The following is a 24,113-nucleotide window of genomic DNA, read 5'->3' on the forward strand; positions in this document are numbered from 1 at the left end:
ACAACGTCTATGGATGAGAATCGCAGATTTGTTCCCTTAACAGTGATCCGTATGTCATTCATTTGCAGTGCGAGGATGTGATTTTCTAGCATCTAAGCATCCGTGTGACATCCGCGTGACATCTGTATGGTGTTTTTTTCTTGCAACCTTTCAAAATGGACATTTAATGGTTTTTAGGCCTGAAGATAATTTAAATCATAATCACCAACCCTATTTATTGCCTCTACAACAGGTGGCACACTCCAATCTGGGCATTTTCTGGCCGTGCTTGTGTTGGAGTATTTCGGCTTTGTGTGAAACATGTCAAACAGGCTTACTTTCAACACAACTGAGCGGGTGCTTTACAACTGGATTTTGTCACGATGCTTTGGTCAGCCATACCCAGTGATTGTGGATCCGAGGAGTAGGAGACGAATGTGGGTACATCCGCTTTTGAGGCAACGCCTCACTAAAGGCCATTTCCACCATCTCTATGAATCTCTGTGGACCCATCTTGACAAGTTTTTACAATATTGTCAGATGAGCCTTGCCACCTTTGATATTTTGTTCAAGATAGTGTGACCTGGGATCACCTTTAAGGACACCAGGATGAGCAAGTGTATTTCTGCCGAGGAGAGCCTTATCCTTACGTTACTGTATGTATTTTTCCACCTCTATGTTGATGATGTTTCCAAATGTAATAATACCTTAGTTTTTATCTTTTTTGTTTTAAATAGACAAAATACTACCTGTGATTAATCATAATATTTGTCTATTTTTGCAATCACAAAGTACTGCAAGTATTTTAATGTTGTTATGGCATGAATTGATAGGTACAGACTATAACTTTGATTAATGTGAAATTGTTTTTATATGTCGAATGGTATCTTATTTTTTTTTTTTTTTCATTTTACTTTTAGCTTTCTTACAACTGGTCTTTCATATGCGGCACTGCATCATGAATTTTTAATCGGAAAATCCACAATATCAGGCATAGTCCGCTCTACCTATTCCGGAATATGGTCACGACTTCATCAAGTGGTCATACCTGAGCCAAAAATGGAAGACAGGCTGTGGATAGCCTGTGGTTTTGAGGAGACCTCCCAGTTTTCAAACTATATTGGAGCCCTGGATGGGAAGCACATCTGTGTGTGTAAGCCACCAAGCTCAGGGTCCCAATGCTATAATTATATACAATATTTTTCTGTAGTTTTGTTGGCTCTAGTTGACAGTGACTACAGGTTTATAATTGTAGATATTGGGGCCTATGGAAGAACTGGAGACTCCAGAGTCTTCAATTCTTCCATCATGGGTCGGCGACTGCGCAATAATCAGTTGGACCCACCACCACGTTAGCTTCCAGGGTCCAATATGAAACCTGTGCCTTATGTCTTGGTTTCAGATGAGGCCTTTCAATTAACCATCACGTCTTCCGGCACTATCCCCGTAAAACCCTGGACCATGGAGCAGAATCCTTAACTTATGCCTTTCCCGCGCACGATGGCTGGTGGAGTGTGCCTTTGGCATTCTTTGTGCCAAATTGCATGTCCTCGAGTCAGACATTCAGCTGAGTGAATCTAATGTTAATGAGGTGATTAAAGCGTGTGTGATCCTTCACAACTTCACCAGAATACATGATTGCTCATCATCTGATGGTGATGAAGTTGTGTTGGGAAATGATGTGAGGCCTTTTCCACATGTGATACCTCCCCGTCATCAGCCCTCTGGTCTCAAAGTGTGGGATGTGTTGACTAATTATTTTGTTTCACCTGAATGAGCTACTCCATGGCAAGAGAATGCTATATCTATGTTGCAAATTGAATTTATTTTGTTAATTAAAAAGCATGTTTGTTATTGAAGTGTGTGTTCTGTTTCCCTTATAATGTGTAAAATGTGTAAATCTTAAGGTGACCAATATCGGCATTGAAAAGCAGACAGAATTCATATCAATTCAATTGTTTATAATGTCAAAAGATAACTTGTAAACAATAAACCATATTATTAGCACATGGCTTTTGTGCCCAATCAAAGTGGGGCCAGAAATATGTAAAACAAATAACTTTTCATGAGCAAAAACAAAAAAGACAAAATTATAAGTTATGGTAGGTTGGTGGTGGGGATGGCGGGAGGCCAGCTTGAAGTGGATGCTGTGTTTGAGGTGCAAATTGTACCTCACCCTGCGTGTGTACATATTCAACCCCAGGATGGTTGATCTGGCCAGGATCCTGTTGTAGAGGAAATAAGTGGGATGAGGGATATTGTATTGGATACTCCTGGGTATTTGGGTACTCACATGTTTCATAACCCATAATATGGCCATGTTGACCATACTCATGGTGGGACCAGCTTCTAACAGTGGATCTGATCAAGTGGCCATATAGGGCAAGTGGATTGTAGGCTGTCATTTGGGCCTGCGTAGACCAATGTAGAGTTGGTGGGGGATTTGGCTGTGGTGTAGGCTCCTGGAGTGGAGGTGGCTCAGATACTGATTGTGCCTGCACTTGTGTTATTGGGGCCATTCTATGCAGGTTATTGTTGGACAGCTGCCACTGTTCCAAATATTCAAAAACCTGATATGGGTTATTGGGGTGTGTGCAGGCATCAATCAGTATTTGAATAGCTCCTCGGACATGCAGTCTGACCTCACGGGGTAGTGGACAGAGGTACCGGGCCAGTATAAACATGCCTCCTCGTGTCAGAGGCTGAAATGTCTCTCCTGCGTCAGCCACGGCATGGGATAACGGCAGGCTGTGATGAGGTCTCCAGAGGTGCGGTAGGGCTGCTGTTGTTTCCCTGGTCCTCCTGTGGATGTTCCTCCTGTCTTGCTGATGCCACTGCTGGTGCTGGTGGTGGTGGGATGCAGCTGGAAGGTGCAGAAGATGAGCCAGCCACCTCCTCACCTCCCCCGACTGGGTCGATAGAGGCCTCGGAGTCTGAGCCTGTTTCCCTCTCAGTGAGTTTGGACTGAGTGCTGTTTTTATGTGCGTAAAAAAAAATTGTAGATATCACCCTAACAGCATATGTAAATTGTGGTGTGATGTATGTACTTATGGTCTGAGATCCAGAACGGGAGCCAGAAAAGACAGGCAATCAAAATAGATGTATCTTCTTTTAGTCAGTGCTGCATCCCCACTTCTGGCCCGCTGCTGATGTTCCCGCTGATACTGGTCCCTGAACATTGAAAATATGTTTTTACACTTTAACATATAATTTACAGTGTCATGTGGCTTGATATTTTTTAATTTTTACCTCAGAAATATGCCACATATTCTTCCAAATACATCACATATTATGATTTTGTGGTCTAATGGTAACACGTGTTACTTTGCTCAATAATATTAATAAAGGATAGTACTTACTAATTTGTTGCTGGCCCTCACGAGGCCTGTCCTCATAGTCTAGGAACATCTGGACACATATCCTCCTCCATGCCGCCTCTCTTCAGGCCCGGGTAGCATAATTGGCGTCCCTCTGATCCCATAGTTCTGGCTTCACTTGGACCAGAACTATCAGCATCTCCACATTAATGTATGTAGAAATACTAGACTCCGTGAAGGCGTTCTTCCGGTAAGCAATTTCCTGTCACCTGGAGAAGTGTTGCGTATTTCTCGGAAGTCTCACGCATGGTCCGGGTGTAATCCGCATTTTTCTCGCACCCATAGACTTGTATTGGCGAGTTTCTGGCGTAATACGGTGCCAATCGCAGCATGCTGCGCACGTATAATACGGCTGAGAAAATAACGGATGATGGGAGCTGCCCCATAGATTAACATTGGTCCGAGTGCTACGCGATTTCTTTTCGCTTAGCACTCGTCCGTATTTCTCTCTAGTGTGACTCTGGCCTCAGCTTCCATATCTCACCATCCACTACTGCTTCTAATATGAATCTATCATCACTTAATAGGCAATCATTTTGGCTATGTCATACATAAATTTAACTGATTAGTTATGCATATTCTTGTCATGTAACTGCATTGTTACTGTTTTACTCTTAAATAGAGTTGAGCGACTTTTGCTTTTTTAGGGTCGCGTTTCGTTTCGTGAAACCCGACTTTTCCAAAAGTCGGGTCGAGCAAGATCGTCCGATTATAGGGAAAAGTCGGGGTCGTCCCGAAACACGAAACCCAATGTATGTCAATGGGGAATAAAAGTCGGCAGTGAGAGGAGGACAGGAAACACACCTACAGTGCCCATTTGAATGCCAAAAGCATCAATTCTTCTTACTTAAGCTTGTCAACTTTAATTAACTTCATAATACAAGTTACTCACTGAAAAATGGGGGTTATTTGGCTAAATTTGTGGGGGGGGAGGGCTGGCTGCAGGTTTTCATGTGCCCTGGGCGAAAGAGCGCCCCTTTAACACATACCACAACTCATCATGCTCCGATACGGCAGAGAAATAGCGGTATAGTACAATGAAAAATACCTCACTTTTTACATCTCATGACAAGGCCCATCTATTTCTCCATACAAAATCATTGGTCCCATATAATGTTTGAAACAGTATATGATGAGCTCCACATAATGCTACAGTATATGTTGGTCCCCATGGATGAAGCTCCACTGTCTTATGGGCCCAAATAATGCTCCAAACATAATGGGCCCCATTTCTAATGCTCTAGTGTATAATGGGCCCTGTAAATGCTGCTCCAGTGTCTGATGTCCACCTTTGGAATGTTCCAGTGTATGGTGGGCCCCATCTATCATTCTCCAGAGTATAGTGCTCCCCAAAAATTGCTGTCCCAACATAGAAAAGAATCAAATAAGTCTCCTCGCTAGGGAATCCCTGTACTTGTCTGGACAGGTGCTGTAGCTTGCTTAACAGCTCGCCAGCCGTTCTCACGCCCAGTATGGATTGCACGTGATTGCACAAAGGTTAGAAAGGGTACCGTATCCCTGGATAACATGTATGGATAGCGTACACATTCAAAATATATGTCTATACAGCATGAGGCAGGCTCAGACGGTGTTAGGCCCAGTATGGATTGCACGTCATTGCACAAAGGTTAGAAGGGGTACCGTATCCCCGGGTAACATGTATGGATAGCGTACACATTCAAAATATATGTCTATACAGCATGAGGCAGGCTCAGACGGTGTTAGGCCCAGTATGGATTGCACGTCATTGCACAAAGGTTAGAAAGGGTACCGTATCCCCGGATAACATGTATGGATAGCGTACACATTCAAAATATATGTTTATACAGCATGAGGCAGGCTCAGACGGTGTTAGGCCCAGTATGGATTGCACGTCATTGCACAAAGGTTAGAAAGGGTACCGTATCCCTGGATAACATGTATGGATAGCGTACACATTCAAAATATATGTCTATACAGCATGAGGCAGGCTCAGACGGTGTTAGGCCCAGTATGGATTGCACGTCATTGCAGAAAGGTTAGAAGGGGTACCGTATCCCCGGATAACATGTATGGATAGTGTACACATTCAAAATATATGTCTATACAGCATGAGGCAGGCTCAGACGGTGTTAGGCCCAGTATGGATTGCACATCATTGCACAAAGGTTAGAAGGGGTACCGTATCCCCGGATAACATGTATGGATAGCGTACACATTCAAAATATATGTCTATACAGCATGAGGCATGCTCAGACGGTGTTAGGCCCAGTATGGATTGCACGTCATTGCACAAAGGTTAGAAGGGGTACCGTATCCCCGGATAACATGTATGGATAGCGTACACATTCAAAATATATGTCTATACAGCATGAGGCAGGCTCAGACGGTGTTTGGCCCAGTATGGATTGCACGTCATTGCACAAAGGTTAGAAAGGGTACCGTATCCCTGGATAACATGTATGGATAGCGTACACATTCAAAATATATGTCTATACAGCATGAGGCAGGCTCAGACGGTGTTAGGCCCAGTATGGATTGCACGTCATTGCACAAAGGTTAGAAAGGGTACCGTATCCCTGGATAACATGTATGGATAGCGTACACATTCAAAATATATGTCTATACAGCATGAGGCAGGCTCAGACGGTGTTAGGCCCAGTATGGATTGCACGTCATTGCAGAAAGGTTAGAAGGGGTACCGTATCCCCGGATAACATGTATGGATAGCGTACACATTCAAAATATATGTCTATACAGCATGAGGCAGGCTCAGACGGTGTTAGGCCCAGTATGGATTGCACGTCATTGCACAAAGGTTAGAAGGGGTACCGTATCCCCGGATAACATGTATGGATAGCGTACACATTCAAAATATATGTCTATACAGCATGAGGCAGGCTCAGACGGTGTTAGGCCCAGTATGGATTGCACGTCATTGCACAAAGGTTAGAAAGGGTACCGTATCCCTGGATAACATGTATGGATAGCATACACATTCAAAATATATGTCTATACAGCATGAGGCAGGCTCAGACGGTGTTAGGCCCAGTATGGATTGCACGTCATTGCACAAAGGTTAGAAGGGGTACCGTATCCCCGGATAACATGTATGGATAGCGTACACATTCAAAATATATGTCTATACAGCATGAGGCAGGCTCAGACGGTGTTATGCCCAGTATGGATTGCACGTCATTGCACAAAGGTTAGAAGGGGTACCGTAACCCCGGATAACATGTATGGATAGCGTACACATTCAAAATATATGTCTATACAGCATGAGGCAGGCTCAGACGGTGTTAGGCCCAGTATGGATTGCACGTCATTGCACAAAGGTTAGAAAGGGTACCGTATCCCCGGATAACATGTATGGATAGCATACACATTCAAAATATATATCTATACAGCATGAGGCAGGCTCAGACGGTGTTAGGCCCAGTATGGATTGCAAGTCATTGCACAAAGGTTAGAAGGGGTACCGTATCCCCGGATAACATGTATGGATAGCGTACACATTCAAAATATATGTCTATACAGCATGAGGCAGGCTCAGACGGTGTTAGGCCAAGTATGGATTGCACGTCATTGCACAAAGGTTAGAAGGGGTACCGTATCCCCGGATAACATGTATGGATAGCGTACACATTCAAAATATATGTCTATACAGCATGAGGCAGGCTCAGACGGTGTTAGGCCCAGTATGGATTGCACGTCATTGCACAAAGGTTAGAAGGGGTACCGTATCCCCGGATAACATGTATGGATAGCGTACACATTCAAAATATATGTCTCAGGAGGCAGGCTCAGATGGTGTCAGGCACAGTATGGATTTGACGGCCCAGATTACACAGCGGAGGAGCAGGGAGAGGTAAAGATTGCAAATGCTGGGGCCCTGGCCAAGCAAGGGGGGCACACTCGTGGGCGTCGGTACTGGCACTGGGCCCCTCATAGTACAGCGGTGTGTCTGACGGCGGGTGTGCACCACCACCGTCAGAGACACTTGATTGCACTATGAGGGACCCTGTGCCAGTGCCCGCGCCCAAGAGTCGGCCTACCCACCTGTCCAGGGCAACGGCACTCGCACGGTGTCATGCGCTAGGTGGTGACCCCGGCCATGGGGGGGAGGCAGCACAGTTAGGGAGTTTTAGAAAGTGGCATATGTTGATGTTGGACATTCAACTGATGCAAAAGGCGAAATAGGTGAAGTACCAGGAAGAGGTGGACCAAAGCAAGCCATTTTTCTGTCACCCTATGTGTCATCAGGGGAAGGTGGGACAAAATCCTTGCAAACCCATGCGTGGTTCATTTTAATGAAGGTTAGATCATCCACATTTTGGGTTGACAGACGGGTCCTTTTTTCTGTCAGGATTGATCCAGCTGCACTGAAGACTCTTTCCGATAGCACACTTGCAGCTGGGCAAGCGAGCTCCTGTAAGGCATATTGGGCCAATTCAGGCCAGGTGTCCAGTTTAGCGGCCCAATAGTCAAAGGGGAATGACCTGTGTGGGAGAACATCGATATGGGAGGAAAAGTAGTTTGTAACCATAGTTGACAACTGCTGTCTCCTGTCACTTTCCATCGATGCAGTATTACCAGTTGTGTGAGCGGTATTTGAAAAATCAGTCCACAACATTGTCATGAAACCCCTGTCTCCAACGCCACTTCTGCTGTGTGCACCACGAACACCTCTGCCAAGCTGCCCCCGGCCCGTACGGCTCGTGTGAGAACCATCACCGCTGCTGTGTGCTGGGAATGCCTCAAGCAACCGATTTACCAGAGTTGCTTGTTTATTAGCCAATATTAGGTCAAGGTTCTCCTGTGGCATGATGTTTTGCAATTTGCCTTTATAGCGTGGATCCAGGATGCTGGCCAACCAGTAGTCGTCATCGTTCATCATTTTGGCAATGCGGGGGTCCCTTTTTAGGATCCTCAAGGCATAATCTGACATGTGGGCCAATGTTCCCGGTGTCAATGATGCACTGCGAGTGCTGGGTGGAGGAGCACTTTCTGGCAAATCCACATCCCTCCAGTCACGCACAAACCCTGTACCAGACCTTGCCACGCCAACATTTTCACTTGCCCCACGAGATGCATCCTCCTCCCCTAAGTAATCATCCCCATCATCCTCCTCCTCCTCCTCCTCTTCTTCCTCCACCTCGTCCAGGAGAGGTCCCTGAGCAGACAATGGCTGAATGTCATCAAGGATTCCCTCCTCCTCTTCCTCCTCATCAACATTGGCTGCAGACGCCTGCTCCTTAAGGTACGTCAAAGTTTGCATGAGCAGACGCATAAGTGGGATGCTCATGCTTAGGATGGCGTCGTCTGCGCTTACCAGCCGTGTGCATTCCTCAAAACACTGAAGGACTTTACAAAGGTCTTTCAGCTTCGACCACTGCACGCCTGTCAACTCCATGTCTGCTCTCAAAGTGCCTGGCCATGTATCCTCCCACAAATGCATTATGGCCTGCCTCTGCTCGCACAGCCGCTCCACCATGTGCAGGGTGGAGTTCCACCTTGTTGCAATGTCGATAATGAGGCGGTGGTTGGGAAGGTGGAGCAATCGCTGCAGCTTCTGCATACGAACGGAGTGTACAGGCGACCGGCGGATGTGCGCGCACAGTCTTCGCACCTTCTGGAGCAGGGCTGTTAACTCCGGATAATTTTTGAGGAAGCACTGCACCACCAGTTTCAAGGTGTGAGCCAAGCAAGGTATGTGGCTGAGTTTTGAAAGGGCTATGGCTGCCACAAAATTACGGCCGTTATCACTAACTACCTTGCCTGCCTCAAGATGTACACTGCCCAGCCATGACTCAGTTTGTCGCTTCAAGTACTCGGCCAGCACCTCGGCGGTGTGTCTGTCGCCCAAACACATCATCTGCAACACAGCCTGCTGACGCTTTCCACTAGCTGCTCGATAGGGGGACACATCGTGTGCAACAGTGGCAGCTGCAGATGGAGTGCTCGTACGACTGCGCTCTGTGGACGAGCTGTCGCTTCTGGAGGAGGAGGAGGAGGGTCGAACGCCTACAGCCAACTGTTTCCTAGACCGTGGGCTAGGCAGCACTGTCCCACCACCGCTGTCCCCTGTGGACCCTGCATCCACCACATTAACCCAGTGCGCAGTGATGGACACGTAACGGCCCTGGCCATGCCGACTGGACCATGCATCAGTTGTGAGGTGCACCTTTCCGCTCACTGACTGCTTGAGTGCATGGACAATGCGGTCTTTCACATGATGGTGGAGGGCTGGGATGGCTTTGCGAGAGAAGAAGTGGCGACTGGGTAGGTCATAGCGTGGTACTGCATAGGCCATGAGTTCGCGGAAAGCTGTGCTTTCCACCAACCGAAAGGGCATCATCTCAAACGAGATTAGTTTGGCAATGTGGGCGTTCAAACCCAGTGTACGCGGATGAGAGACTGAGTACTTTCTTGACCTACTCATAGTGTCTGGGAGGGTGAGCTGGACTTGAGAGCTGCATATGGTGGAAGTAGCGGTGGACAGGGCGGACTGAGAGAGGGTTGATGATGGTGATGGAGTTGGTGTTCTTTCTGATGGCCTAGAATCAGTCTTTCGTTGATATAACAGTGGGATTCCCTGACTGCTGTGGCCTTGCAACGACACCTCAACATTTGCTGCTGTGCTAACCGGTGTGCTTACAGTGAGGGAAACAATGTAGCGTTGCTGACTACCTTCGTTGTGATCAGTTGCACATGTGGCACTTGAGGTTTGGTGTTGTGTCCACGCTTGCAAGTGCATTCTGGTTAAATGTCTAAGCATGCAACTGGTATTCAAATTTTTCAGATTTTTCCCTCGGCTAAAGGTCTTTGCGCACTTCTTACAGATAACCTTGGCCTGATCATGAGGATTTTGTTCAAAAAACTGCCACACTGCACTCTTCCTACTTTGGCAGACATTTTGCGGCCTAGCACGCTGTGATCTTTTGACCCTCTGGACAAGCTGTCCAGCAACTCTTTTGATGTTTGGAACCTGTCTTTGGAGTGCTCCGGGCCTGCCAGATAACAGCTGTTGCGATGTCGATGTCTGCTGTGGATGCTCCTCATCTGAGCTATTGGAAGCAGCACCCTCTTCCCCCAATGGATGCCAATCTGGGTCAACAACTGGGTCATCCATCACCTCCTCTTCTATGTCATGTGCACCTTTCTCTGTGTCACCGTGCATGGTGGTATAGTGTGCGGGAAGGGGCACCTGAGTCTCATCAGGGTCAAAATCTGGCTCTGTACACTGCGAGGACAATGTAGTGCTCTGAGTGAATGTACCAGCAGAATCATCCATCAGAGGCTGTGCATCAGTGCACTCCATGTCAGATTCATCTTGGCCTGGGTAATTCACCATTTGACTTGATAATCCAGGCATGGTATGTGAAAAAAGCTCCATGGAGTAATCAGTAGTATGGCCTGCGTCATCCTTCAATCTTGGTTGGGGTGAAGGACACAAGGAAAGGTGTGGTTCATAAACATGAGCCTCCAATGACGACTCAGTGCTTTTACTTTTTACAACTGAAGAAGAGGAGGCGATAGAGCTGGAGGCTGAGTCAGCAATGTAAGACAAAACTTTTTCCTGATGCTCTGACTTTAAAAGCGGTTTGCCAACTCCTAGAAAACTAAGCGTTCGAGGCCTTATGTAGACAGACGATGACGCAGGGTCAGCACCTCCTGCATTTGGTCCTATTTTGCTCTTGCCAATACCATCAGATCCACCACCAACACCATCATTACCAGCTGCCAACCCCCGCCCAATTCCACGGCCTCTTCCACCAGCCTTCCTCATTTTTGGTAGAAATGTAGACAAAATCCAACAAACTATATAGTAATGTAAAACAAGGTACAAGGTGTCTATAGGACAGGGGAGTTTTAGAATTTCTGCACACACTTGTGGACAGTGGACACTTGTGGATTGAGTGCGGCCCACTGATATCTGAGCGCTATGTGACACGCTCGATGGCACAGCTGCCTGTGACCAAAGTGACGAGAGGATAATGGAGATTTTGAATCTCTGCGTACACTTGTGGACAGTGGACACTTGTGGATTGTGTGCGGCCCACTGATATCTGAGCGCTATGTGACACGCTCGATGGCACAGCTGCCTGTGACCAAAGTGACGAGAGGATAATGGAGATTTTGAATCTCTGCGTACACTTGTGGACAGTGGACACTTGTGGATTGTGTGCGGCCCACTGATATCTGAGCGCTATGTGACACGCTCGATGGCACAGCTGCCTGTGACCAAAGTGACGAGAGGATAATGGAGATTTTGAATCTCTGCGTACACTTTTGGACACTGGACACTTGTGGATTGTGTGCGGCCCACTTATATCTGAGCGCTATGTGACACGCTCGATGACACAGCTGCCTGTGACCAAAGTGACGAGAGGATAATGGAGATTTTGAATCTCTGCATACACTTTTGGACACTGGACACTTGTGGATTGTGTGCGGCCCACTGATATCTGAGCGCTATGTGACACGCTCGATGGCACAGCTGCCTGTGACCAAAGTGACGAGAGGATAATGGAGATTTTGAATCTCTGCGTACACTTTTGGACACTGGACACTTGTGGATTGTGTGCGGCCCACTGATATCTGAGCGCTATGTGACACGCTCGATGGCACAGCTGCCTGTGACCAAAGTGACGAGAGGATAATGGAGATTTTGAATCTCTGCGTACACTTTTGGACACTGGACACTTGTGGATTGTGTGCGGCCCACTGATATCTGAGCGCTATGTGACACGCTCGATGGCACAGCTGCCTGTGACCAAAGTGACGAGAGGATAATGGAGATTTTGAATCTCTGCGTACACTTGTGGACAGTGGACACTTGTGGATTGTGTGCGGCCCACTGATATCTGAGCGCTATGTGACACGCTCGATGGCACAGCTGCCTGTGACCAAAGTGACGAGAGGATAATGGAGATTTTGAATCTCTGCGTACACTTGTGGACACTGGACACTTGTGGATTGTGTGCGGCCCACTGATATCTGAGCGCTATGTGACACGCTCGATGGCACAGCTGCCTGTGACCAAAGTGACGAGAGGATAATGGAGATTTTGAATCTCTGCGTACACTTGTGGACAGTGGACACTTGTGGATTGAGTGCGGCCCACTGATATCTGAGCGCTATGTGACACGCTCGATGGCACAGCTGCCTGTGACCAAAGTGACGAGAGGATAATGGAGATTTTGAATCTCTGCGTACACTTTTGGACACTGGACACTTGTGGATTGTGTGCGGCCCACTGATATCTGAGCGCTATGTGACACGCTCGATGGCACAGCTGCCTGTGACCAAAGTGACGAGAGGATAATGGAGATTTTGAATCTCTGCGTACACTTTTGGACACTGGACACTTGTGGATTGTGTGCGGCCCACTGATATCTGAGCGCTATGTGACACGCTCGATGGCACAGCTGCCTGTGACCAAAGTGACGAGAGGATAATGGAGATTTTGAATCTCTGCGTACACTTTTGGACACTGGACACTTGTGGATTGTGTGCGGCCCACTGATATCTGAGCGCTATGTGACACGCTCGATGGCACAGCTGCCTGTGACCAAAGTGACGAGAGGATAATGGAGATTTTGAATCTCTGCGTACACTTGTGGACAGTGGACACTTGTGGATTGTGTGCGGCCCACTGATATCTGAGCGCTATGTGACACGCTCGATGGCACAGCTGCCTGTGACCAAAGTGATGAGAGGATAAAGGAGATTTTGAATCTCTGCATACACTTTTGGACACTTGACACTTGTGGATTGTGTGCGGCCAACTGATATCTGAGCGCTATGTGACACGCTCGATGGCACAGCTGCCTGTGACCAAAGTGACGAGAGGATAATGGAGATTTTGAATCTCTGCGTACACTTTTGGATACTGGACACTTGTGGATTGTGTGCGGCCCACTGATATCTGAGCGCTATGTGACACGCTCGATGACACAGCTGCCTGTGACCAAAGTGACGAGAGGATAATGGAGCTTTTGAATCTCTGCACACACTTGTGGACAGTGGACACTTGTGGATTGAGTGCGGCCCACTGATATCTGAGCGCTATGTGACACGCTCGATGGCACAGCTGCCTGTGACCAAAGTGACGAGAGGATAATGGAGATTTTGAATCTCTGCGTACACTTGTGGACAGTGGACACTTGTGGATTGTGTGCGGCCCACTGATATCTGAGCGCTATGTGACACGCTCGATGGCACAGCTGCCTGTGACCAAAGTGACGAGAGGATAATGGAGATTTTGAATCTCTGCGTACACTTGTGGACAGTGGACACTTGTGGATTGTGTGCGGCCCACTGATATCTGAGCGCTATGTGACACGCTCGATGGCACAGCTGCCTGTGACCAAAGTGACGAGAGGATAATGGAGATTTTGAATCTCTGCGTACACTTTTGGACACTGGACACTTGTGGATTGTGTGCGGCCCACTTATATCTGAGCGCTATGTGACACGCTCGATGACACAGCTGCCTGTGACCAAAGTGACGAGAGGATAATGGAGATTTTGAATCTCTGCATACACTTTTGGACACTGGACACTTGTGGATTGTGTGCGGCCCACTGATATCTGAGCGCTATGTGACACGCTCGATGGCACAGCTGCCTGTGACCAAAGTGACGAGAGGATAATGGAGATTTTGAATCTCTGCGTACACTTTTGGACACTGGACACTTGTGGATTGTGTGCGGCCCACTGATATCTGAGCGCTATGTGACACGCTCGATGGCACAGCTGCCTGTGACCAAAGTGACGAGAGGATAATGGAGATTTTGAATCTCTGCGTACACTTTTGGACACTGGACACTTGTGGATTGTGTGCGGCCCACTGATATCTGAGCGCTATGTGACACGCTCGATGGCACAGCTGCCTGTGACCAAAGTGACGAGAGGATAATGGAGATTTTGAATCTCTGCGTACACTTGTGGACAGTGGACACTTGTGGATGGTGTGTGGCCCACTGATATCTGAGCGCTATGTGACACGCTCGATGGCACAGCTGCCTGTGACCAAAGTGACGAGAGGATAATGGAGATTTTGAATCTCTGCGTACACTTGTGGACACTGGACACTTGTGGATTGTGTGCGGCCCACTGATATCTGAGCGCTATGTGACACGCTCGATGGCACAGCTGCCTGTGACCAAAGTGACGAGAGGATAATGGAGATTTTGAATCTCTGCGTACACTTGTGGACAGTGGACACTTGTGGATTGAGTGCGGCCCACTGATATCTGAGCGCTATGTGACACGCTCGATGGCACAGCTGCCTGTGACCAAAGTGACGAGAGGATAATGGAGATTTTGAATCTCTGCGTACACTTTTGGACACTGGACACTTGTGGATTGTGTGCGGCCCACAGATATCTGAGCGCTATGTGACACGCTCGATGGCACAGCTGCCTGTGACCAAAGTGACGAGAGGATAATGGAGATTTTGAATCTCTGCGTACACTTTTGGACACTGGACACTTGTGGATTGTGTGCGGCCCACTGATATCTGAGCGCTATGTGACACGCTCGATGGCACAGCTGCCTGTGACCAAAGTGACGAGAGGATAATGGAGATTTTGAATCTCTGCGTACACTTTTGGACACTGGACACTTGTGGATTGTGTGCGGCCCACTGATATCTGAGCGCTATGTGACACGCTCGATGGCACAGCTGCCTGTGACCAAAGTGACGAGAGGATAATGGAGATTTTGAATCTCTGCGTACACTTGTGGACAGTGGACACTTGTGGATTGTGTGCGGCCCACTGATATCTGAGCGCTATGTGACACGCTCGATGGCACAGCTGCCTGTGACCAAAGTGACGAGAGGATAATGGAGATTTTGAATCTCTGCGTACACTTTTGGACACTGGACACTTGTGGATTGTGTGCGGCCCACTGATATCTGAGCGCTATGTGACACGCTCGATGGCACAGCTGCCTGTGACCAAAGTGACGAGAGGATAATGGAGATTTTTAATCTCTGCGTACACTTTTCGACACTGGACACTTGTGGATTGTGTGCGGCCCACTGATATCTGAGCGCTATGTGACACGCTCGATGGCACAGCTGCCTGTGACCAAAGTGACGAGAGGATAATGGAGATTTTGAATCTCTGCGTACACTTTTGGACACTGGACACTTGTGGATTGTGTGCGGCCCACTGATATCTGAGCGCTATGTGACACGCTCGATGGCACAGCTGCCTGTGACCAAAGTGACGAGAGGATAATGGAGATTTTGAATCTCTGCGTACACTTGTGGACAGTGGACACTTGTGGATTGTGTGCGGCCCACTGATATCTGAGCGCTATGTGACACACTCGATGGCACAGCTGCCTGTGACCAAAGTGACGAGAGGATAATGGAGATTTTGAATCTCTGCGTACACTTTTGGACACTGGACACTTGTGGATTGTGTGTGGCCCACTGATATCTGAGCGCTATGTGACACGCTCGATGGCACAGCTGCCTGTGACCAAAGTGACGAGAGGATAATGGAGATTTTGAATCTCTGCGTACACTTGTGGACAGTGGACACTTATGGATTGTGTGCGGCCCACTGATATCTGAGCGCTATGTGACACGCTCGATGGCACAGCTGCCTGTGACCAAAGTGACGAGAGGATAATGGAGATTTTGAATCTCTGCGTACACTTTTGGACACTGGACACTTGTGGATTGTGTGCGGCCCACTGATATCTGAGCACTATGTGACACGCTCGATGGCACAGCTGCCTGTGACCAAAGTGACAAGAGGATAATCGAGATTTTGAATCTCTGCGTACACTTTTGGACACTGGACACTTGTGGATTGTGTGCGGCCCACTGATATCTGAGCGCTATGTGACACGCTCGATGGCACACCTGCCTGTGACCAAAGTGACGAGAGGATAATGGAGATTTTGAATCTCTGCGTACACTTGTGGACAGTGGACACTTGTGGATTGTGTGCGGCCCACTGATATCTGAGCGCTATGTGACACGCTCGATGGCACAGCTGCCTGTGACCAAAGTGACGAGAGGATAATGGAGATTTTGAATCTCTGCGTACACTTTTGGAAACTGGACACTTGTGGATTGTGTGCGGCCCACTGATATCTGAGCGCTATGTGACACGCTCGATGGCACAGCTGCCTGTGACCAAAGTGACGAGAGGATAATGGAGATTTTGAATCTCTGCGTACACTTGTGGACAGTGGACACTTGTGGATTGTGTGCGGCCCACTGATATCTGAGCGCTATGTGACACGTTCGATGGCACAGCTGCCTGTGACCAAAGTGAAGAGAGGATAATGGAGATTTTGAATCTCTGCGTACACTTGTGGACAGTGGACACTTGTGGATTGTGTGCGGCCCACTGATATCTGAGCGCTATGTGACACGCTCGATGGCACAGCTGCCTGTGACCAAAGTGACGAGAGGATAATGGAGATTTTGAATCTCTGCGTACACTTTTGGACACTGGACACTTGTGGATTGTGTGCGGCCCACTGATATCTGAGCGCTATGTGACACGCTCGATGGCACAGCTGCCTGTGACCAAAGTGACGAGAGGATAATGGAGATTTTGAATCTCTGCGTACACTTTTGGACGCTGGACACTTGTGGATTGTGTGCGGCCCACTGATATCTGAGCGCTATGTGACACGCTCGATGGCACAGCTGCCTGTGACCAAAGTGACGAGAGGATAATGGAGATTTTGAATCTCTGCGTACACTTTTGGAAACTGGACACTTGTGGATTGTGTGCGGCCCACTGATATCTGAGCGCTATGTGACACGCTCGATGGCACAGCTGCCTGTGACCGAAGTGACGAGAGGATAATGGAGATTTTGAATCTCTGCATACACTGGTGGACAGTGGACACTTGTGGATTGTGTGCGGCCCACTGATATCTGAGCGCTATGTGACACGCTCGATGGCACAGCTGCCTGTGACCAAAGTGACGAGAGGATAATGGAGATTTTGAATCTCTGCGTACACTTTTGGACACTGGACACTTGTGGATTGTGTGCGGCCCACTGATATCTGAGCGCTATGTGACACGCTCGATGGCACAGCTGCCTGTGACCAAAGTGACGAGAGGATAATGGAGATTTTGAATCTCTGCGTACACTTGTGGACAGTGGACACTTGTGGATTGTGTGCGGCCCACTGATATCTGAGCGCTATGTGACACGCTCGATGGCACAGCTGCCTGTGACCAAAGTGACGAGAGGATAATGGAGATTTTGAATCTCTGCGTACACTTTTGGACACTGGACACTTGTGGATTGTGTGCGGCCCACTGATATCTGAGCGCTATGTGACACGCTCGATGGCACAGCTGCCTGTGACCAAAGTGACGAGAGGATAATGGAGATTTTGAATCTCTGCGTACACTTTTGGACACTGGACACTTGTGGATTGTGTGCGGCCCACTGATATCTGAGCGCTATGTGACACGCTCGATGGCACAGCTGCCTGTGACCAAAGTGACGAGAGGATAATGGAGATTTTGAATCTCTGCGTACACTTGTGGACAGTGGACACTTGTGGATTGTGTGCGGCCCACTGATATCTGAGCGCTATGTGACACGCTCGATGGCACAGCTGCCTGTGACCAAAGTGACGAGAGGATAATGGAGATTTTGAATCTCTGCGTACACTTTTGGACACTGGACACTTGTGGATTGTGTGCGGCCCACTGATATCTGAGCGCTATGTGACACGCTCGATGGCACAGCTGCCTGTGACCAAAGTGACGAGAGGATAATGGAGATTTTGAATCTCTGCGTACACTTTTGGACACTGGACACTTGTGGATTGTGTGCGGCCCACTGATATCTGAGCGCTATGTGACACGCTCGATGGCACAGCTGCCTGTGACCAAAGTGACGAGAGGATAATGGAGATTTTGAATCTCTGCGTACACTTGTGGACAGTGGACACTTGTGGATTGTGTGCGGCCCACTGATATCTGAGCGCTATGTGACACGCTCGATGGCACAGCTGCCTGTGACCAAAGTGACGAGAGGATAATGGAGATTTTGAATCTCTGCGTACACTTGTGGACAGTGGACACTTGTGGATTGTGTGCGGCCCACTGATATCTGAGCGCTATGTGACACGCTCGATGGCACAGCTGCCTGTGACCAAAGTGACGAGAGGATAATGGAGATTTTGAATCTCTGCGTATACTTTTGGACACTGGACACTTGTGGATTGTGTGCGGCCCACTGATATCTGAGTGCTATGTGACACGCTCGATGGCACAGCTGCCTGTGACCAAAGTGACGAGAGGATAATGGAGATTTTGAATCTCTGCGTACACTTTTGGACACTGGACACTTGTGGATTGTGTGCGGCCCACTGATATCTGAGCGCTATGTGACACGCTCGATGGCACAGCTGCCTGTGACCAAAGTGACGAGAGGATAATGGAGATTTTGAATCTCTGCGTACACTTTTGGACACTGGACACTTGTGGATTGTGTGCGGCCCACTGATATCTGAGCGCTATGTGACACGCTCGATGGCACAGCTGCCTGTGACCAAAGTGACGAGAGGATAATGGAGATTTTGAATCTCTGCGTACACTTTTGGACACTGGACACTTGTGGATTGTGTGCGGCCCACTGATATCTGAGCGCTATGTGACACGCTCGATGGCACAGCTGCCTGTGACCAAAGTGACGAGAGGATAATGGAGATTTTGAATCTCTGCGTACACTTTTGGACACTGGACACTTGTGGATTGTGTGCGGCCCACTGATATCTGAGCGCTATGTGACACGCTCGATGGCACAGCTGCCTGTGACCAAAGTGACGAGAGGATAATGGAGATTTTGAATCTCTGCGTACACTTTTGGACACTGGACACTTGTGGATTGTGTGCGGCCCACTGATATCTGAGCGCTATGTGACACGCTCGATGGCACAGCTGCCTGTGACCAAAGTGACGAGAGGATAATGGAGATTTTGAATCTCTGCGTACACTTGTGGACAGTGGACACTTGTGGATTGTGTGCGGCCCACTGATATCTGAGCGCTATGTGACACGCTCGATGGCACAGCTGCCTGTGACCAAAGTGACGAGAGGATAATGGAGATTTTGAATCTCTGCGTACACTTTTGGACACTGGACACTTGTGGATTGTGTGCGGCCCACTGATATCTGAGCGCTATGTGACACGCTCGATGGCACAGCTGCCTGTGACCAAAGTGACGAGAGGATAATGGAGATTTTGAATCTCTGCGTACACTTTTGGACACTGGACACTTGTGGATTGTGTGCGGCCCACTGATATCTGAGCGCTATGTGACACGCTCGATGGCACAGCTGCCTGTGACCAAAGTGACGAGAGGATAATGGAGATTTTGAATCTCTGCGTACACTTGTGGACAGTGGACACTTGTGGATTGTGTGCGGCCCACTGATATCTGAGCGCTATGTGACACGCTCGATGGCACAGCTGCCTGTGACCAAAGTGACGAGAGGATAATGGAGATTTTGAATCTCTGCGTACACTTGTGGACAGTGGACACTTGTGGATTGTGTGCGGCCCACTGATATCTGAGCGCTATGTGACACGCTCGATGGCACAGCTGCCTGTGACCAAAGTGACGAGAGGATAATGGAGATTTTGAATCTCTGCGTACACTTGTGGACAGTGGACACTTGTGGATTGTGTGCGGACCACTGATATCTGAGCGCTATGTGACACGCTCGATGGCACAGCTGCCTGTGACCAAAGTGACGAGCGGATAATGGAGATTTTGAATCTCTGCGTACACTTGTGGACAGTGGACACTTGTGGATTGTGTGCGGCCCACTGATATCTGAGGGCTATGTGACACGCTCGATGGCACAGCTGCCTGTGACCAAAGTGACGAGAGGATAATGGAGATTTTGAATCTCTGTGTACACTTTTGGACACTGGACACTTGTGGATTGTGTGCGGCCCACTGATATCTGAGCGTTATGTGACACGCTCAATGGCACAGCTGCCTGTGACCAAAGTGACGAGAGGATAATGGAGATTTTGAATCTCTGCGTACACTTTTGGACACTGGACACTTGTGGATTGTGTGCGGCCCACTGATATCTGAGCGCTATGTGACACGCTCGATGGCACAGCTGCCTGTGACCAAAGTGACGAGAGGATAATGGAGATTTTGAATCTCTGCGTACACTTGTGGACAGTGGACACTTGTGGATTGTGTGCGGCCCACTGATATCTGAGTGCTATGTGACACACTCGATGGCACAGCTGCCTGTGACCAAAGTGACGAGAGGATAAAGGAGATTTTGAATCTCTGCATACACTTTTGGATACTGGACACTTGTGGATTGTTTGCGGCCCACTGATATCTGAGCGCTATGTGACACGCTCGATGGCACAGCTGCCTGTGACCAAAGTGACGAGAGGATAATGGAGCTTTTGAATCTCTGCGTACACTTTTGGACACTGGACACTTGTGGATTGTGTGCGGCCCACTGATATCTGAGCACTATGTGACACGCTCGATGGCAAAGCTGCCTGTGACCAAAGTGACGAGAGGATAATGGAGATTTTGAATCTCTACGTACACTTTTGGACACTGGACACTTGTGGATTGTGTGCGGCCCACTGATATCTGAGCGCTATGTGACACGCTCGATGGCACAGATGCCTGTGACCAAAGTGACGAGAGGATAATGGAGATTTTGAATCTCTGTGTACACTTTTGGACACTGGACATTTGTGGATTGTGTGCGGCCCACTGATATCTGAGCGCTATGTGACACGCTCAATGGCACAGCTGCCTGTGACCAAAGTGATGAGAGGATAATGGAGATTTTGAATCTCTGCGTACACTTGTGGACAGTGGACACTTGTGGATTGTGTGCGGCCCACTGATATCTGAGCGCTATGTGACACGCTCGATGGCACAGCTGCCTGTGACCAAAGTGACGAGAGGATAATGGAGATTTTGAATCTCTGCGTACACTTTTGGACACTGGACACTTGTGGATTGTGTGCGGCCCACTGATATCTGAGCGCTATGTGACACGCTCGATGGCACAGCTGCCTGTGACCAAAGTGACGAGAGGATAATGGAGATTTTGAATCTCTGCGTACACTTTTGGACACTGGACACTTGTGGATTGTGTGCGGCCCACTGATATCTGAGCGCTATGTGACACGCTCGATGGCACAGCTGCCTGTGACCAAAGTGACGAGAGGATAATGGAGATTTTGAATCTCTGCGTACACTTGTGGACAGTGGACACTTGTGGATTGAGTGCGGCCCACTGATATCTGAGCGCTATGTGACTCGCTCGATGGCACAGCTGCCTGTGACCAAAGTGACGAGAGGATAATGGAGATTTTGAATCTCTGCGTACACTTGTGGACAGTGGACACTTTTGGATTGTGTGCGGCCCACTGATATCTGAGCGCTATGTGACACGCTCGATGGCACAGCTGCCTGTGACCAAAGTGACGAGAGGATAATGGAGATTTTGAATCTCTGCGTACACTTGTGGACAGTGGACACTTGTGGATTGTGTGCGGCCCACTGATATCTGAGCGCTATGTGACACGCTCGATGGCACAGCTGCCTGTGAGCAAAGTGACGAGAGGATAATGGAGATTTTGAATCTCTGTGTACACTTGTGGACAGTGGACACTTGTGGATTGTGTGCGGCCCACTGATATCTGAGCGCTATGTGACACGCTCGATGGCACAGCTGCCTGTGACCAAAGTGACGAGAGGATAATGGAGATTTTGAATCTCTGCGTACACTTTTGTACACTGGACACTTGTGGATTGTGTGTGGCCCACTGATATCTGAGCGCTATGTGACACGCTCGATGGCACAGCTGCCTGTGACCAAAGTGACGAGAGGATAATGGAGATTTTGAATCTCTGCGTACATTTTGGACACTGGACACTTGTGGATTGTGTGCGGCCCACTGATATCTGAGCGCTATGTGACACGCTCAATGGCACAGCTGCCTGTGACCAAAGTGACGAGAGGATAATGGAGATTTTGAATCTCTGCGTAAACTTTTGGACACTGGACACTTGTGGATTGTGTGCGGCCCACTGATATCTGAGCGCTATGTGACACGCTCGATGGCACAGCTGCCTGTGACCAAAGTGACAAGAGGATAATGGAGATTTTGAATCTCTGCGTACACTTGTGGACAGTGGACACTTGTGGATTGTGTGCGGCCCACTGATATCTGAGCGCTATGTGACACGCTCGATGGCACAGCTGCCTGTGACCAAAGTGACGAGAGGATAATGGAGATTTTGAATCTCTGCGTACACTTTTGGACACTTGACACTTGTGGATTGTGTGCGGCCAACTGATATCTGAGCGCTATGTGACACGCTCGATGGCACAGCTGCCTGTGACCAAAGTGACGAGAGGATAATGGAGATTTTGAATCTCTGCGTACACTTTTGGACACTGGACACTTGTGGATTGTGTGCGGCCCACTGATATCTGAGCGCTATGTGACACGCTCGATGGCACAGCTGCCTGTGACCAAAGTGACGAGAGGATAATGGAGATTTTGAATCTCTGCGTACACTTTTGGACACTGGACACTTGTGGATTGTGTGCGGCCCACTGATATCTGAGCGCTATGTGACACGCTCGATGGCACAGCTGCCTGTGACCAAAGTGACGAGAGGATAATGGAGATTTTGAATCTCTGCGTACACTTTTGGACACTGGACACTTGTGGATTGTGTGCGGCCCACTGATATCTGAGCGCTATGTGACACGCTCGATGGCACAGTTGCCTGTGACCAAAGTGACGAGAGGATAATGGAGATTTTGAATCTCTGCGTACACTTTTGGACACTGGACACTTGTGGATTGTGTGCGGCCCACTGATATCTGAGCGCTATGTGACACGCTCGATGGCACAGCTGCCTGTGACCAAAGTGAGGAGAGGATAATGGAGATTTTGAATCTCTGCGTACACTTTTGGACACTGGACACTTGTGGATTGTGTGCGGCCCACTGATATCTGAGCGCTATGTGACACGCTCGATGGCACAGCTGCCTGTGACCAAAGTGACGAGAGGATAATGGAGATTTTGAATCTCTGCGTACACTTTTGGACACTGGACACTTGTGGATTGTGTGCGGCCCACTGATATCTGAGCGCTATGTGACACGCTCGATGGCACAGCTGCCTGTGACCAAAGTGACGAGAGGATAATGGAGATTTTGAATCTCTGCGTACACTTTTGGACACTGGACACTTGTGGATTGTGTGCGGCCCACTGATATCTGAGCGCTATGTGACACGCTCGATGGCACACCTGCCTGTGACCAAAGTGACGAGAGGATAATGGAGATTTTGAATCTCTGCGTACACTTGTGGACAGTGGACACTTGTGGATTGTGTGCGGCCCACTGATATCTGAGCGCTATGTGACACGCTCGATGGCACAGCTGCCTGTGACCAAAGTGACGAGAGGATAATGGAGATTTTGAATCTCTGCGTACACTTTTGGACACTGGACACTTGTGGATTGTGTGCGGCCCACTGATATCTGAGCGCTATGTGACACGCTCGATGGCACAGCTGCCTGTGACCAAAGTGACGAGAGGATAATGGAGATTTTGAATCTCTGCGTACACTTGTGGACAGTGGACACTTGTGGATTGTGTGCGGCCCACTGATATCTGAGCGCTATGTGACACGTTCGATGGCACAGCTGCCTGTGACCAAAGTGAAGAGAGGATAATGGAGATTTT

The sequence above is a fragment of the Dendrobates tinctorius genome, unplaced genomic scaffold (genome assembly GCF_039654945.1).
Source record: "Dendrobates tinctorius isolate UK_male_01 unplaced genomic scaffold, ASM3965494v1 ptg000008l, whole genome shotgun sequence".
NCBI lineage: Eukaryota > Metazoa > Chordata > Amphibia > Anura > Dendrobatidae > Dendrobates > Dendrobates tinctorius.